Raw genomic sequence first — 16,868 nt, 5'->3', positions numbered from 1 at the left:
ATTTTTAAGCACCCCCACTCCCCAATATTCAATACATTTGCAGACAGCCTTTGGCTGCACTATAGTAATAAATGCTCTGGGAAGCAAGTTACTCTTAGTATTTACCAAAATAAAACAAATAAGGACGTTAAATATATGAAGAAAAAATCACAAAACCTTCCAAAGCTAAAACACAATGATTTTTGAAGTTACTTTCACCTCTGCCACTAAAAAGTTAACTTATTCAAATAATGCAGTCTAAAATACCATGATTTATTTAAAAATCAAGTTTTTTTTTTTTTGGCTTGAATTATGAAGCCTATTTATGCTGATTTCCTTCACCAAGTAATTGGCTAACTTTCCCTTTCACTTTGCATGGTTAGCTGCATTACAAATATTGCATAGCTCTTTACTATCAAGGTCAAACAATAAGATAAATAGAAAGAACCTCTGAATACAATACATTTTCAATAAGCCTCTGTATATGAATGAGTCATTTACTTATGTCTAGAAAAACATGCAAGACAGCAAAGAACATTTTCTGTTTAAATAAAAAGTTAACTGCATTGCTTTCTAGAAATCTCTTGGCTTATTTTAAAAGTGTGTTCTAGCTTGAATAGGCAATATATTTCTTCAGGAGATCTTTCCTCTCCTTTTAGCTTTTTATTTCCAACCTTAAATGAAGTCTAGTATACAAGGCCTGGTTCCAGCTTTGTTTTTTTTTTTTTTTTTTTTTAACATTATCTGATTTTGAGAATGTGTAGGACAATTCCCTAAGTCAGTTTCTTAATTGTCAGTCAGTTATTTGACATATACTTATTGCATGCCTTGTACCGTACTAAGTGCTGGGAAAGAAGCTGCATGAGACAAAGTACTTTAGCTAAAGGAGCTTATAGTCTTCAGATAAATACATAGAAAAATTGATGTGTTTGGTGCACTTAGAGAGGGCTGTGGTTACACTGCTGAGGGCATCTAATTAGGGTATGGTGTCAAGAAAAACTTCCTGGAGGAGGTGATTCCTGAGGTAGTTTTTTTTTAAAACAATTAACAGATGTCAGCTGAATCAAGAAAGGAGGGAGAGATATGTAGAATGAGCAACATGTGGGAATGCCCAAAGGCATGAAACAACACTGCACAGTAGGGAAGCTGAGCATTCTGAGCAAAGGAAGTGCACACTAGGGAATGGGACAAATGAGGCTGAAAGGGGTTGGCAAGTGGCCAGACCATGAATGAACTTCCACTTAGCTATGGAATTTGAACTTGATCCTGAAAGCTGATGGAGCCATTGAAGGACTAACAGAAAGAAAGTGACAATGTGAGATTTGTGTTTCTGACAAAGCACTTTGGTGGGAGCCCAAATCAGAGGTCACTGTAGTGACCAGACTGAGACATGACAAGAACCTGGACAAGGCTTAGTGATGTGATAGGAGAGGTGTGAATGAGAAGGGTTTTTAGGAGATAATACTGTAAGTGATGGTGACTGTGGGGTAACTGAGAAGGCACAGTTTGGGCATCTCCCAGCACGCTGTTTGAGCAACTGATTTGGGATTAACGTTATTCACTATGCCACGTGTCACAGCAGGAGGAGGAGGTGAGTGGGAGGAGTTTGGGACATATTGTTTCTGATATGTGTTTGGAAGTGTAGGGATTAGAATTATCAGAGAGTTCGGAAAAATAAATAGAGTTTAAAAAATTTTTAAAGTTGATTAGAGAGAGCCATTGGAAGAGGCGAGTGACAGTTGAAGTCATATAGATGGACAAGATCTCCCAGAGACCATGCATTGAAAGTAGATGACCAAGGCTGAGGCTCTGGATAAAACCAACAGTTAAGGGGCATTTGAAAGAAGAGAAAGCCTATAGATGAGACGGACAACCAAGGAGATAGGAGAAAACAAAGGAGATGTTCTTCCAGAAGCAGAAAGAATAGAGCAATCAGGAGAAGAATATCAACAGTATCAAATATTCCCCAGAATATTCAGATAAAATGAGAACGGAAAAAAGTTAATTGGTGTGATGGCTAATTTTGTGTGTTGACTTTACTGGTCTAAGGGATGCCCACATAGCTGGTAAAACATGATTTATGGGTATGTCTGTGAGACATTTCTGTAAGAGGTTAATATTTAAATCAGTAGACTGTGTAAAGGAGATCCATCCTCACCAAAGTAGATGGGCATCATCCAATCTGTGGAAAGACTGAATGAAACAAAATGGTGAGAACATACGAGGTCCTGAGGTCCTGATTCTCAGGCCTTCAGCCTCAGACTGGGAGTTCCATCATCTGCTCTCCGATTCTCATGCCACTGGACTCAGACTGAATTACACCACCAGCTTTCCTGGGTTTCCAGCTTGCAGATGGCAGATCATGAAACTTCTTGGCCTCCATAATCATGTAAATGAATTTATAAATGTAATTATAAATCAAATTATAAAGCCAATAATAAATCTCTTCTTATATATCTGTATGTATTCTATTGGATCTGTTTCTCTGGAGAATGCTAATATAATTGCCTTTGGAAAATGCATGACATATGAAAGTTTTTGGTGACCTTAATGAAATCCATTTCAGTGATATATTGGGGCAAAAGCTGTCCTTTAGCAGATTGTAGAGTGAATAGAGCAAAATGGAAATATAGGCTTGGTACTGTGACTCACGCCTGTAATCCGAAGACTTTGGGAGGCCAAGGCAGGAAGATTTCTTGAACCCAAAAGTTGGAGACCAGCTGAAGCAACACAAGGGAACCTCATCTCCATAAATTTTTTTTTAAAAATTAGCCAGGCATGGAGATGTGTGCCTGTCGTCCCAGCTACTTGGGAGGCTGAGTTGGGAGGATCACTTGAGCCTGCAGGTCAAGGCTGCAGTGAGCTGTGATCATGTCATTGCACTCCAGCCTTGGTGACAGAGTGAGACTCTGTCTCAAAACACACACACACACACACACACACACACACACACACACACACACGGAGAGAAGGAGATAGTGAGAGAGAAAATACAGACAGAATATAAAACTCTCCTTTATCAAGCATTTAGAAGACTACATGGAATTGAGAGAGGTATTAGTTTTGTTTTGTTTGGCTTTACTTTTAAAGATGAAAGTTATTTCAACATGTTCATATGTTGAGGACACAATCCAGTGGAAATGGAATCCAAACATTGGGTGATAAATTAGCCTTGGAGGGATTGGAGGGAGATGAGGGGGACATGGCACGTACTATGCAGAATAGAAAACTGTATTTAAAGAAAGGTATTTGTAGAGTGGAAGTTGAGGAAATTTTCTCCTGATGATGCTCATTTTGTTCCTGGAGAACCAGAAAGGAGAAAGTGGCAAGAGAAGGGATCTGAGGAGAGGCAAAGTTTTGTGATTTTGCAGCAGCTTCTAGGATTCTTCTTTCCCCCTAATTTCATTGTGGCCTAAAAGAAGGAAAAGAACATTTGAAGAGTTGAATTTATTGAGGCTAGGGACTTCTGGAATACGGGTACCTGGAGGACAAAGGAGATTAAGGAAAAATATAAGCAAGTAATTGAAATGATAATCTACAAGGTTTAGGCTATTTGGCAAAACTTAAAATGCTGCAATAGATGGCAAGAAATATAGAGGTTTCCCAAGCTTTATTTCAAGATAATTAACTGTTAGCTAAGCAAAGGTGGGGGGGTGAAGAGGGTTTAATGCAAAAATCCATGAGGTGAAAGAGAGTGTATCCTATTCAAGGAATGAAATAATTTAGCATAGCTGGAACATGAAACATGATAGTGCAAAATTTGAAGACAGAAAAAATAAATAGGAGTCAGATTATAAAAGATGTGATAAGCAAAGGGCAGAATTTGGACTTTCTTTTATGAAATACTGGAAACTATTGAAGGGTTTTAAGCAAAGTAGCCGACTAGTCATACTGGTACCTTGTATCATCAATATGGAGCATGAATTAGAGAGGAGCAGGAAGGGTCAGAGAGAACAGGATATACTATGAAGGAGGCAGTGGGAGAAGGAAAGAGTGGACTCAGGAGACATTTGGGTGTTTGATGAGAGGCTGGAGATGAGAGGGAAATAGTACATTCAATGAGTTAGTGAACAGAGGAAGAAGTTTCAGGAGAAAGTTATTGAGTCAAGGTTTTGCATTTTGGGTTTGAGATGCTTGGGGATAAATAAGTGAGATATTCAGTCAGCAGTAATTTATTCTAGTCAGAACTTCTGGAAAACAAGCTTGTCCTACACACAGTATATTTTATAGTCACTGGCATATAGATGGTAATTAAAGCCATGGGAGTAGATGAGACTGTGTAAGGAGAGATGGTGGAGTGAAAGAGAAGAGCCTCAAGGAACACATTTAAGAAGCATGCTGAGGAAAAGATCATTGCAAAAGAATAGAGAAGGAACAGTTAGGAGAAAAAAACTAAGAGAACAGAAACCAAGGGAGGAACATTTCAAGAGGGTCAGCTGTGTCATATATTTTATACATTACAGAAAATGCAGCGAAGTGTCTATAGATTCAGGTCATCAGTAACTTTGGAAAAACAATATCTAAGGTGTGGTGTATGGGAGCAGCGTGGGTAGAAGTCTGGCTACATAGGGGTGAGGTTGGGAAAAGGAGCAAGCAAATGTAGACAACATCATCAGGGAGTTTCATTGTTGAGAAGAGAAAATACCCTTAAGTAAAAGGCATTCCTCTGACATAAACTCAGAGGAAGCATTGTTGAATTTTTCAGAAGGTAGAGATTTGAACATGTCTAAATGTGTATGGTTAGGAGACTGTACAGTGGAGAAGTTAAAATTATAGTACAGGCAGGGGTGCTTGATTGATCAAGGTCCCTGAGAAGGCAGGAGGACATAGGGTCCAGAGTATGGGTGAAGAGAGTAGCCTCAGGAAGGGTGAGGTACACTTCATCCATTATAAAAGATAAGCAGCTACAAAGGAGGTAAAATCATAGGTTTGGTTGTAGGAAGCTGAGGGAATTCTCCTCAGTGGCTTCTATTTTCCCTGTGGAGTAGGAGGCAAGTACCTGCTGAGTAGAGGGAGGAGGTGGTGGGATGGTGGAGGTGATGGAGGTGGTGGTCACAGTCATGGAATGGAGATATAGTGCGATAGATCATGAGGGTGGAAATGTTTAAAACAGCTGCCAGTGAAGCACAAGAAGATGAATGGACAACACTGAGGCCACACTTAGGGCTGGAGACCATTTCAGATAAGGAACAATTCTGCATTATAATAAAGTCTAGGGTTTGGCTATGGGAGTGAGTTTTTAAATTGGAGGTGAAAGTCCCAGCAGATATAAAAGTAAAGGACCTGGGTGCTGATGAGTAATCTACATGAACCTGGAACTAGTGTAGGATAATGGCAAGCCCAAAGTGAAAGGCAAAAGGAAATCAAGTGAAGCAGAGTGATGAGAAGGTCAGTCAATGCCTATGAAGATGAGCAGTGAAGGGCGAGTCAGTTAGATAGCGTGTAAAAAAAATATGTACAAAAAGTTTGGAAGCAGCATTGGGAAGTAACAAAGCTGACTTCTTACTCCCCGTACCTGTGAGGAAGTATTAAATAAGCAACCCCAAGTTGAGGAAGGTTCAGGAGAAGTTGGGATGTTTGGGGAGGGCCAGATCTTAGTGAGAAGGTCATGAGGAAGGGAATGTTCAGAGTAGAGTTTGAATGAATAGTGGAGTCCATTCTTCCATAATTTATTCATGTATTCAATGAAGGTTTATTATGAAACTACTATGTGCTAGGAACTTGATAGTGCCGGACATACAATGGGAGCAAACACCTTCCCTCCTCTTATGGAGCTTACTGTTTAGTGGGGAAGGCAGTCATTACTCAAATAATCATACAAATTTAAAATTGATTAGGTAGTAAAATGGTGATGAAGAAGATGAACTTATTTCTCTATAACAAAGGAACATAATCTATTCTGAATGAGGATCGGAGACAGCTCGAGGAAATAAAAGCTGAGCTTAAATCTGAATGAAAGATAAAAAATTTCTAAGCATAGCTGGGGGATGGTTGGAACAAGTGGAAGACATGACAAATATTCCAGGCAATGGGGCAACATGTACAAAGACTGTGAGATAAGAGACAGCCCTCCAATTTCAAGGAAATGACAGAAAGCAAATGTGGCTGACGCAAAGGAGAAAGTAGGAAAGTGGAATGGGATGAAACCAGGTAGGGGAGAGGCAGGAAGGAACTGAAGATAGCCTTGTAAGATTTGAGAAGGATATGCACAAATACAGAAGAGTTTTAAGCAGGAGGGTGGCATGATAACATTGTCACTTTGAAAAGATTATTTTGATTGCAGGATGGAGAGTATTTTGGGATTGGGCCAGAATGGATACAAGGGGAACAATTTAGGGACTACTACAGTGGCCCAAACAAGAGATGATGTAGCTTGGACTAAAGCAATGGCAGTGATGATAGAGAAAAATGATTGGATTCTGGAAATATGTAGAAGGCCAAATGGACAGGACTTACTGGTGGATTAATTTGGCAAAGAATGAAAAAAGTGTATAAGGGATAATAGTTAAATTTCAGGTTTGTGCATTTGGGTGGAAGGTTGGTGAGAATCAGTTTGGATTGAGAATAAAATTATAAATTTTGTCTTGGACATATTCAGCGGAAGATTTAAAACATCTAAGTGAAGACTCTGAGTTCACTGTATATATCTAGAAGACAGAGTAAAATACTAGGCTGAAGACAATTTGAGAGTTATTCATTCAATTCATTAAAGCAACCTTTCTTAGCAAGAGCCATGTGCAAAGTATGTTTTATGCACTGGATAAAGAGGTGTTAAGTTTTAGAGGCAGTGCCTATAGTATTCGAGGATACATTGGATGCTGGGGCAATGAAAAGGGATGAAAGGTCACTGCTACATATTTTTGCTTGTTTCTTAGAGAGCTGAATAGATGTTAATGCCATTTGCTGAGATGGGGACGATGAATCGAGATTCATATTAGAAATTCAAGGGGAAATTTCAAGGTGGTAGTTAGATATATGAGCCTGGAGGTCAGGAAAGGAAGTGGAGCAGGAGGTATAAATTTTGGAGTTACTGGCTTACGTATGGTAATGGGACTGGAGGGATCATCCAGGAGGCATGTATATGGTTTGGATGTGATTCCCCTGCAAATCTCATGTGAAAATGTGACCTCCAATGTTGGAGGTGGGCCTACTGGGAGGTATTTGGGTCATGAGGGCATATCCTTCATGAATGTGTTGGTGCCGTCCTCACAGTAGTGAGTGAATTCTCACTCTATTAGTTCACATAAGAGTTGGTTGTTAAAAAGATCCTGGAACTTCCTCCCCTCTCTCTCCCCGCTCTCCCTCCATGTGACATGCCTGCTCTCCCTTTGCCTTCTGCCATGAGCAAAAGCTTCCTGAGGCCTCAGCAGAAGCTCAGCGGATGCTATTGCCATGCTTGTAAAGCCTGTAAAACAGAGCCAAATGAACCCCTTTTCTTTATAAATTACCCAGCCCCAGGTATTCCTTTATAGCAATGCAAAATGGACTAGTACAGCATGTGTACATTAAAAAGAGCAGGGATCCTAGGAAAGAACCCCAAAGTTCTCCAACCACTGGAGGAAGAACAGTGAAAGGAGAGCTGGACAAGAGACTCAAAAAAGGGAGGCCAGTCAGGTGGGAGGAAAGCTGGATAACTGTGTCCTGAAACCAAGAGAAGAAGGAATTTCAAAAAGAAAGAAACGCTTCCTGGGTTGAATGCACTGATGAATTGAATTATACAGAGGATTGAGTATTCAAACCAGAAACAAAGAAGTCTCTCACACTCTCATGACCTTCACAAGTGTGGAATGGCATGATGGTGTAAACCAAAAGGTATCTGAAGACAGGTCTCCATCAACTTAGGAACTTTATTTTGCCAAGATTTAGGATGTGCCCATGACACAGCCTCGGGAGGTCCTGAAGACATGTGCCCAGGTTGGTTGGGGCACAGCTTGGTTTTATACATTTTAGGGAGACATGAGACATCAATCAATATATGTAGATGTACATTGGTTCGGTCTGGAAAGGTAGGACGACTCTAAGCAGGGAGGAGGCTGCCAGGTTATAGGTAGATAAGAGACAAATGGTTGCATTATTTTGAGTTTCTGATTGGCCTTTCACTGAATACACAATTAACAGGAATCGTCACTTATGCCTTAGTCTGGCTTAGTGAAACAATAGGGCAAAGAAATTAATCAGATATGCATTTGTCTCATGTGAGCAGAGAGATGACTTTGAGTTCTGTCTGTCCTTTGTTCATAAGGAATTTTCTTATGGGAAAATTATAAGCAAGGTATGTAGCTTAAAAAAGACTTTGTAGCTATCTTATTTAGGAATTGAATGGGAGGGAGGTTTGCCCAAGGCAGTTCCCTGCTTGACTTTTCCCATTGGCTTAGTGATTCTGGGGTCCTGAGATTTATTTTCCTTTCACAATGGAGACCAGAGCAGTAGTGGGAACATGTTAAAAAAAAAAAGAGAGGTGAAAAAGTGACTATAGACAAGCTGAGAGACTGGATGGTATTTAGATGAGTGTGTGGAAAATGCAATCAGGGATCTAAGAAGTCTTATTTTCTGAGATGAGAGATATTAGTACTAGATACATAAGAGAGGCTGGGAATAGCTAAAGGGGCAAAGCCTTAGAGTAAGGAAGTAGAGGATCAGTGAGATAGTTAATTTTTTGTGTCAACCTGGCTAGGCTACGGTGCCCAGGTATGTGGTAAACGTTATTTTGGATGTTTCTGTGAGGGCATTTTTAGATGAGATTAACATTTAAATGGATGTGCTTTGAGTAGAGAAGATTGCCCTCCATAATGTAGGTGAGCCTCCTTCAATTAGTTGGGTAGCCTGAACAGACAAAACAGCAAAAGGGAATTCTGCCAGCAGTTGGTCTTTGAACCTCAACTGCAACATCAGCTCTTCCCTGATCTCCAGCCTGCTGGCCCACCTTGCAGATTTTGGACTTACCAACCTCCATGATTGGGTGAGCTAATTCTTTAAAATACATCTTTTCCTCTCTCTTATACATCTTACTGGTTCTGTTTTTCTTTAGAACCCTGTCTAATACAGGCAGCCTTTGAGAGGAGAGATATTTCCCTCATTGCACCTGGAGGAAAGGTAAAGAGTATGACTACAGATGCAGATAGTTTTAGTGGCAGGAAGACAAAGCAGCTTCTGTCTGATTGTTTCTATTTTCAACAAAGAATTTTTTAAAAATCCTAAAACTGATGGTGGAAAAGACTCTGAAGCAGCTTTGCAGAGAGAGGGGAATGTGTAGAGAGAGGGAGACCAAATATGGAAAGAACCACTAATATCGTTTTTGGAAAGTAATGCATATGTATTTGAGTTTTGTGGGCCATGAAAATAAAGAGATCATTCAGTAGGCTTTTGTGTTCTCCTTTAGCAACATCCAACTGCTAGGTACATGCATAGAATAGACAAATGGATAAGCAATTAAGCCAGGTAGCATTTTGTCATGTAGATCAGGGGTCCCCGTCCTCTGGAACTTAGATCTGTACCAATCCATGGCCTGTTAGGAACTGGCCAAAAGGCAGGAAGTGAACAGTGGGCGAATGAGCATTATCGTGTCAGCTCCGCCTCCTGTCCGGTTAGGAGGTGAGCCCTATTGTGAACTGCATATGTGAGGGATCTAAGTTGCATGTGCCTTTTGAGAATCTAACTAATGTCTGATGATCTGAGTTGGAACAGTTTCATCCCCAAGCCATCCACCCTACCCGCCCACCCCCATCCATGCAGAAATTGTCTTCCAAGAAACCAATTCCTGGTGCCAAAAAAGTTGGGGACCACTGATGTAGATGAAAGAAATTAAGGTAATTTGAAAAAAGATGTTGGAATAGAGGCTCGTTGAATCTAAATTTGGTAAGGATGGTGTTGAGAATTTGAGAGGAAGTCTTGATGAGGTCAGTGGAATGCGAAGGTTAAGGTACTAGAGATAGTGGTGAGAGAATATGATTGTTTTTATATCCATGTATCAAGGGCATTTAGTTTTTGAGATAAGGACTCTGGAAGTGAAAGAGGAGTTGAAAGAAAATCACTGGAGCCAAGGAAAACCTCAGTGTTAGGTGACACAAGTATTATTTTAGGACTGGATCCACACACAGGTGATTAATGATCCTCACAGGGTCTTCTGACTTTGTTAAAGCTCAGATCTAACTGAACTTGACATGGGAAAGATTGGCTTTCAGAAAGGTTTCTGGCTTCTGTGAAGTTTATCATCAAGTAAAGAATATGTAAGTCTGAGTCTGAAAATAAGAAACTGGGGTTAGGCACAAAATTAGGAGCTCATTTGGGTTTCCAGGTAAACAAAAATAACACAAATACATTTTTGTATATTTATCGGGAAGAATCAGTATAAACGGTTTAAAAATAAAAAGACTTTAGAAATACATGAGAAATTATTACTGGGTTGGAGGTAGACTATTCACCTTTTAAAATGTTCTACAATTCAATATTGAAAGATATCCAATATGTGATACTTTATTCCAATTGACTTTAAACAGCCTTGAATAAGCCTAAATGGAAAAGGAAAATCTACTACAACCAACTGAATGAATAAACTCAACCACGTTTAACTTTTGATTTGTAAAGTGAAAAAAAGAATTTACTATCTTCCTATTTTTCCCTGCCTTGTTGACAAAGAATATTACCTAGAAAATAATGGCTTCTTGTTTTTAGAATATTCTACCATTTCATGTCTACTTAAAAGACAAGAAAATATTTGTTGAATTGCAGCTAAATTAATTTATTGGGAAATTGAACATTTATCAACGAAGAAAAAATAGACATCTCTACAGAATGAAAGAATAATTGGCAAATTAACGAACTTGTTCGCAGATTTTCTGTGAAACTTATTCGTTAGCCTAAATAAGAAGCTATTTCAGCTCTTGGCATCAACCTCCAATTTTCTCCCTTAGTTGCAAGCTCCTCAGGAAGGTGCCTTGATAACACCAAGAACTCAACAGAAACAAAAATATGTGTCAAGGTTACACTTATGTATTTTCATTTATTGTAACTAAATTTTGTTTTCAAAATTATATCTACAAATGGTTTAAAGAGTCAGATAATTCTACAAGGTTTATTATGTAAAACAGTAGTGCTCCTCCTCCATTTCCACCGTTTTCCCCATCACTGGAGGCAATCACTTTGCATTCTCTTAGTTGATTCTTCTAGTGTTTTCTCACTATGAAAGCTGTCAATTTAGCTTTCATTTTTCCTAACTTCAAATACACATATGCATAATTTTGTTCTGTCATCGGTCAAATATAGTTATCTAGATCAAAATTCAGTATCTATGTTGTTATAGCTCAGCAAATACTATTTAAAGCTTTGACAATTAGTGAACTACTTTTCAGCTCCTGCCCAAAAAACTCTTGGTTATCATTAGAGTTAATTATTATTCTTTTCTGAAATATTTTTGCTTGTCATTAAATTTAATTGCAAATTCTCTGCCAGATGTCTAAATATACTTCCAGTTTTTCAGTTTCTGCAAAAAAACCTGGTGAGATTTTTATAGGGATTGTATGGCATCTGTAGATCAATGAGCAGTACTGTCATCTTAATAAAATTATGTTTTCTCATTCATGAACATGGGATGTCTTTCCATTTCATTAGATTCTTTCATTTATTGCAAAAATACTTTGTGAATTTTTATGTAAAAGTCTGGCATTGCTTTTATTATATTTATTTCTAAGTACCTTATTCTTTTTGATGTTATTGTAAATATAATTATTTAATTTCATTTGCAGATTGTGCATGGCTAGAAAATACAAATACAATTGATATTTGAATATTGATTTTATATCCTGAAACCTTGCTGCATTTGTCATTAATTCTAAATGGTGTCATTGTGAATTTCTTAGTATATTATACATAAAGGATCATGTTATTTGTGAAGAGAGATAGGTTTACCTTTTTCTTTTCTTTCTGAATGTATTTTATTTATTTTTCTTGCTTATTGAACTGGCTATATCCTCCTATCCTTCTACTGTTGAGTAGAAGTGGTGGGAGAAGATATTTTTGACTTGTTTCTGACCTTGAAGGGCATTTAGTTCTTAAATATTAAATATAATTTTCATTGTAAGTTTTTTGTAAATATTCTTTCAGATGCAAATAATTTTCATCTCTTACAAGTTTTTTGAGATATCAAGCACGAATGTTGAATTTTGTGAAATGCTCATGAAGATTTTGTTCCTTATTCTATTAATGTGGTATATTACATTAGTTGATCTTCAGATGTTAAATTAACCTTGCATTCCTAGGATAAATCCTACTTGGTCATGGTATGTAATTTTTTTAATATGTGGTTGGAATTCATGCACTAATATTTTGTTAAGGATTTCTGCATCTATATTTATGAATATTGGTCTGCTTTTGTATAGCTCCCAAGTCTAAAATGGTTTTTACATTTTTAACTAGTTAAAAAAAATTCTTGACGTGAAAACTATATGAAACTCAAATTTCAGTGTTCATCTATAAATAAAGTTTTATTGAAACACAGCCACGTTCATTTACCTATTGTCTATGGCTACATTCACATGCAACAGCAGAGAAGTTGCAACGGAATAATTATGAGAGAAACTAATGCCTCCAAAGCCAAGAATATTTATTACTTAGCCTTTTACAGAAAACATCCGTACTACAGATTATCTGTTACCTTTTCCCTGCTTCTTTGTATCTGCAGTAATTTCTGATGAATTGCTTGATATTGTCAATTTACAATATAGAGATTTGGGATGATGGCATCTTTCTCAAAAGAGCATTAAGTTTTCATCTGGAAGGCAATCACTTCATCAGTGGATCACCTTTATCATGTTGAGATTTGGTTTTAGGCTTTGTTAGGGAAGGTCTATTGTTTTGTCTTTAGTCTTAGGGGATAGCCCTTATTACATGGTTCTTACACTTAGGGTATGGCCTTTTTAAGAGTCTCTACAAAAAGTCTGGGGAGTCACCAAGTATTCTCTACAATCACTGTACCTGAATGCCAACCTATATTCCTTTCAGCACTATGCTGCCTCTGAAATCTCTTTTCAGCCCTCTAGCTTCTGAGCAGCTTTCTTTGCTTGATATCCCAGACTCTTGTGCTGCACATATATGGCATAGAAGTTGGCTCTGAGGGGAATTTTCACTTAGTGTTTTTAAGCTCCTTCTTTTAGGTCCCTCCTTTTTGGAACTCTGCCCACTAAACTCCAGTTGCCTTTGCAGGTCTGAATTCCCATCTCTGTCTCTTTTACCCAGTGAGATTGCCACTCTGATTGGGCACTGTTTATCTACACTGTCATCTGGAAAATGCCCATAGGGTGAAAGCTGGGATGAACATGGAGCTCATCTAATGTGCTTCATTTCTTATGTGTTTCTGTTCTCCAAAGAATCATAGTCTTATATTGACTCCTGTCCAATATTTTTCCCAGCTTTTAGAATTGTTTATATGGGAAAGTTAATTCCAATAACAGCCACTCTATCATGACTATGTTCAGATCAATTAGTTTTTAAAAATAGCTCCTATGCCAGATATTCTCTCTGTTGCTATATATATATGTATATATTAGAAATTATAAACATTAGAAATTATAAACATGATTTTATATAATACACATAAAATAATATAATCATGTTTTATGTTTATAAAATTATAAACATTAGAAATTTTATATATTTTATATATTATAAAATCATATAGCTGTAATTGTATATTTTATATATTTATAAAACTACAAATATTAGAAACTATATATATTTTTATGTACTATAATATATAAAATTATATATATAATTTCTAGTGTTTATGTGTTCTGAAAGGTATATATCTTATCCCCATTCTCAGAAAATCTGAGATAATTGCCTAAAATTAACCCAGTTTGTTAATAGAGCTGGAATTGGAACTGAGATTACTTGGACTCTGAGTTCCACCTACCAAGCCACTAATAACTCAGTGTATAAATTCCACACAAGAGTCATTACAATTTTACCCACAATTTTCCATCAGTATTTTATGTATTAAAATATTTAGAAGGAGAGACTATTGAAGTCACTGGCTGAAATAACTGATGTTTGTATAAGGATCTTTCTCCCTTATTCAGATATTTGATAACTGATTGTATGTAAAATAGTAAGTGCTTCTGAGATCTCATCATCTACAGAATTTTTTCCTAATATCTTAGGATATTAAGATAACCCTACTCATTTAGAGGAAATTGATACTACTGAATAATTCCTTCACTGAATGTGGCAAACTTCCTGTTAACGGAGACTTACCATGTCACCATGACAAAGACATATCAAACCAGGCTTTTGGACATGGAATACTCTGCAAATAATACTTAGAAATTTTAAACTCATCAACATGTAGTCTGACTCTGCAAAATTAGCCCTTATCCACAAGTAACAGCACTAATCTCTAATCTTCCATCTCTCTTAGCAAAAAAGGTCAATTATAAACCTACGAACAGTATTCTGGGTTTACCCCAAAGGAGTAAGTTTCTAAAATGCAAAACAAAAAAATTACATAAACAGAAACATGGTGGAGAATGTTTGCACAGCCTTTGATATCTGTTGCCTAGTGTCTTTTTCCCTGCTCTGTGCATATTTTCATATCCACTAATACCATTTACAGACTATCTTAATTGATGATTGTTCACTGAAGTTCTGTGCCTTAACATGCCAATTATTGTATCCATTTCTTGGATGTAAATTGACTTACCCATTCTACTCCTCTGCCATTTCCCCTCTTCACAAATTTTTCACCAGTTTTGCCTGGCCTTCTCTCCCAGTCAAGTTCTATTATGTGAATCAAAACCACAAAGCTCTATCATTCTAGAGGCCATAGATTCAGTACTACATGTTGAGAAGATTCAGTCTGACTTAGGAGATAAAGAAAAAGATTAAGAGAATGATATGGGCAAAACATATGGTCACTGGTCATTTGCAGCAGCACAAGCAATTCCAGATAGTTGTTCAGCAATTGGGGGAGGATCATCAGTTACCTCTGGTGCATGACTGTGAAGCTTTTTTTTCATAACATGCACAGGTGCAGTCTATGCTAAACAGATTAGTCAGTGCCTGGTGACTCTGACACAGGCCAAATTCCACTCTTCCCCACATCAGTGGAAATGCCTTCAAAATGAGAAACACTAAAGAAGGTATAGCTGATAGCCAACTTCTGCTTCCTTAAGGAATTCAACAGACTAGTCTGTGTCTGAAGAGAAATTCGGGTGATCTAATGGTAAGAGAAGCAGAATTTTTTGTGGCATGGAAATTCTGCAATAGCATCATACCACTAACCACAACTGACAAAGAGGAGGTAAACTGAGAAGTAGGTTTGTCCCTGGAACCCACACGCCACCACTGAAAACTACATACAGCTCCTTAGCCTACTGCCTTCATCTCCTTTCCTTCTGGTCAGAGCTCGTGGAGGACTGATTTTGCGGCCAGGGATGGACAAATGTCTTGCAGCAGGAAAAAGGGAAACAAGCCCTTTCTACATCTTTTATGTTTAATTCCATGTCAGACACACCATTATGACACTTGGACCTCTGACTCCTGTTTACTTACTTCACAAATGTTATCTAGCTACTTAACTATTTTTTTCTTTTAGAGATGGTGTCTTGCTATGTTGCCCAGGCTGGCCTCCACCTCCTGGGCTCAAGCCATTCTCCTATCTTAGCATTAAGAGTAGCCGGCACACATCACCACATTTGGTGGTTAGCTACTTCCTAAGAAATGAGCATGGAGTACAGAATTAGAGGATAAGAAGGGATCTGATGCTGTATCCCCCCAGAAATAGAGTAACAAATGCATAAGGCTTGAGTCTGCATTGAGGTCTTACCAACAGGATTGAAATTTTACATCTCTTATCTTATTCTTCTCTCATCTTGGTTTTCTCCCTTCCTGACGCAGAGGAGATTTAGAGCATTTGGATTCAATAGTCCCTCTAGAGAAATGACCAGATGCAAATGCAGACATTGAAGTGCAGACACAGCACTGAGTCCTGACGTGCCAAAAACATTCAAAGGGAGGCAAGCCAAATGTGAAGGAAGAGGGCACTGAAGCAACCAGTTATTCAAGGCAGACACCTGAAATTACCATAAATGTTGTTTTAATAGAGAGACTTCTACCACGATTTGCTGCCAGGTTCAGCTGAAGTGCACTTTATTCATGTCCGCTACATTTGATGGGTCCACTAAGGGCAAATGTATTGCCACTATTGGAATTTTAATGCCCATGAGGCTACAAGCCTTGGTCCTGTTTGTAATAATTTTTCAGAGTGTCCTGTGCAAAGCTGAGGTGGAAAAATCAGAGAATGAAAGGTTGTTGAGAAAGAATAGGATGACATTGTTAATTATAAAAGGGACAATGTTCCCATTGGGGTTAATTTCTGTAGAAAGAAACCTCAGGAATATTTCAGGTAGCAAGTAGGTTTTACAGAATTGAAATATAGATTGAAGAGATTTTACAAATACCCGTTTTCTCATATTTTTGATGATTAATAGAAGACTCCGAATTTTGTTAAAGGAATGGGACCCTGTTAACTGAACAGAGAATCCCATCTTATTTATATCCTTCCATATTCCTCTTCTCGTCTGTCGAAAGGACATAGTCCATTCCTTTTTTGAGTGTTATTTTCTCCCCAGTTCCCTTTCTCAGTGGCAAATCCTATCACTGGTATTTTTAATTTTCTGGTTTCAGAGCATTTGGATTCAGTAGTGGTATCAGCATGCCTTTGTGTGAATTTACCTGTTAAACTTACTCAATTCCTCATACCGCACTGAAGCGAAAATTTTTAAAAAATGCATATCATTTTTCAAGGCAAGATCCCTATCTAAACGGTCTAAATAAAGGAAAATTCGAAAAGTATCTCTCTTTTAAGAGTCGGTTATTAATTGGGATCTGGATCAATT

The sequence above is a fragment of the Papio anubis genome, chromosome 6 (assembly GCF_008728515.1).
Source record: "Papio anubis isolate 15944 chromosome 6, Panubis1.0, whole genome shotgun sequence".
Classification (NCBI taxonomy): Eukaryota; Metazoa; Chordata; class Mammalia; order Primates; family Cercopithecidae; genus Papio; species Papio anubis.
Note: the sequence above shows the minus strand (reverse complement) of the source record.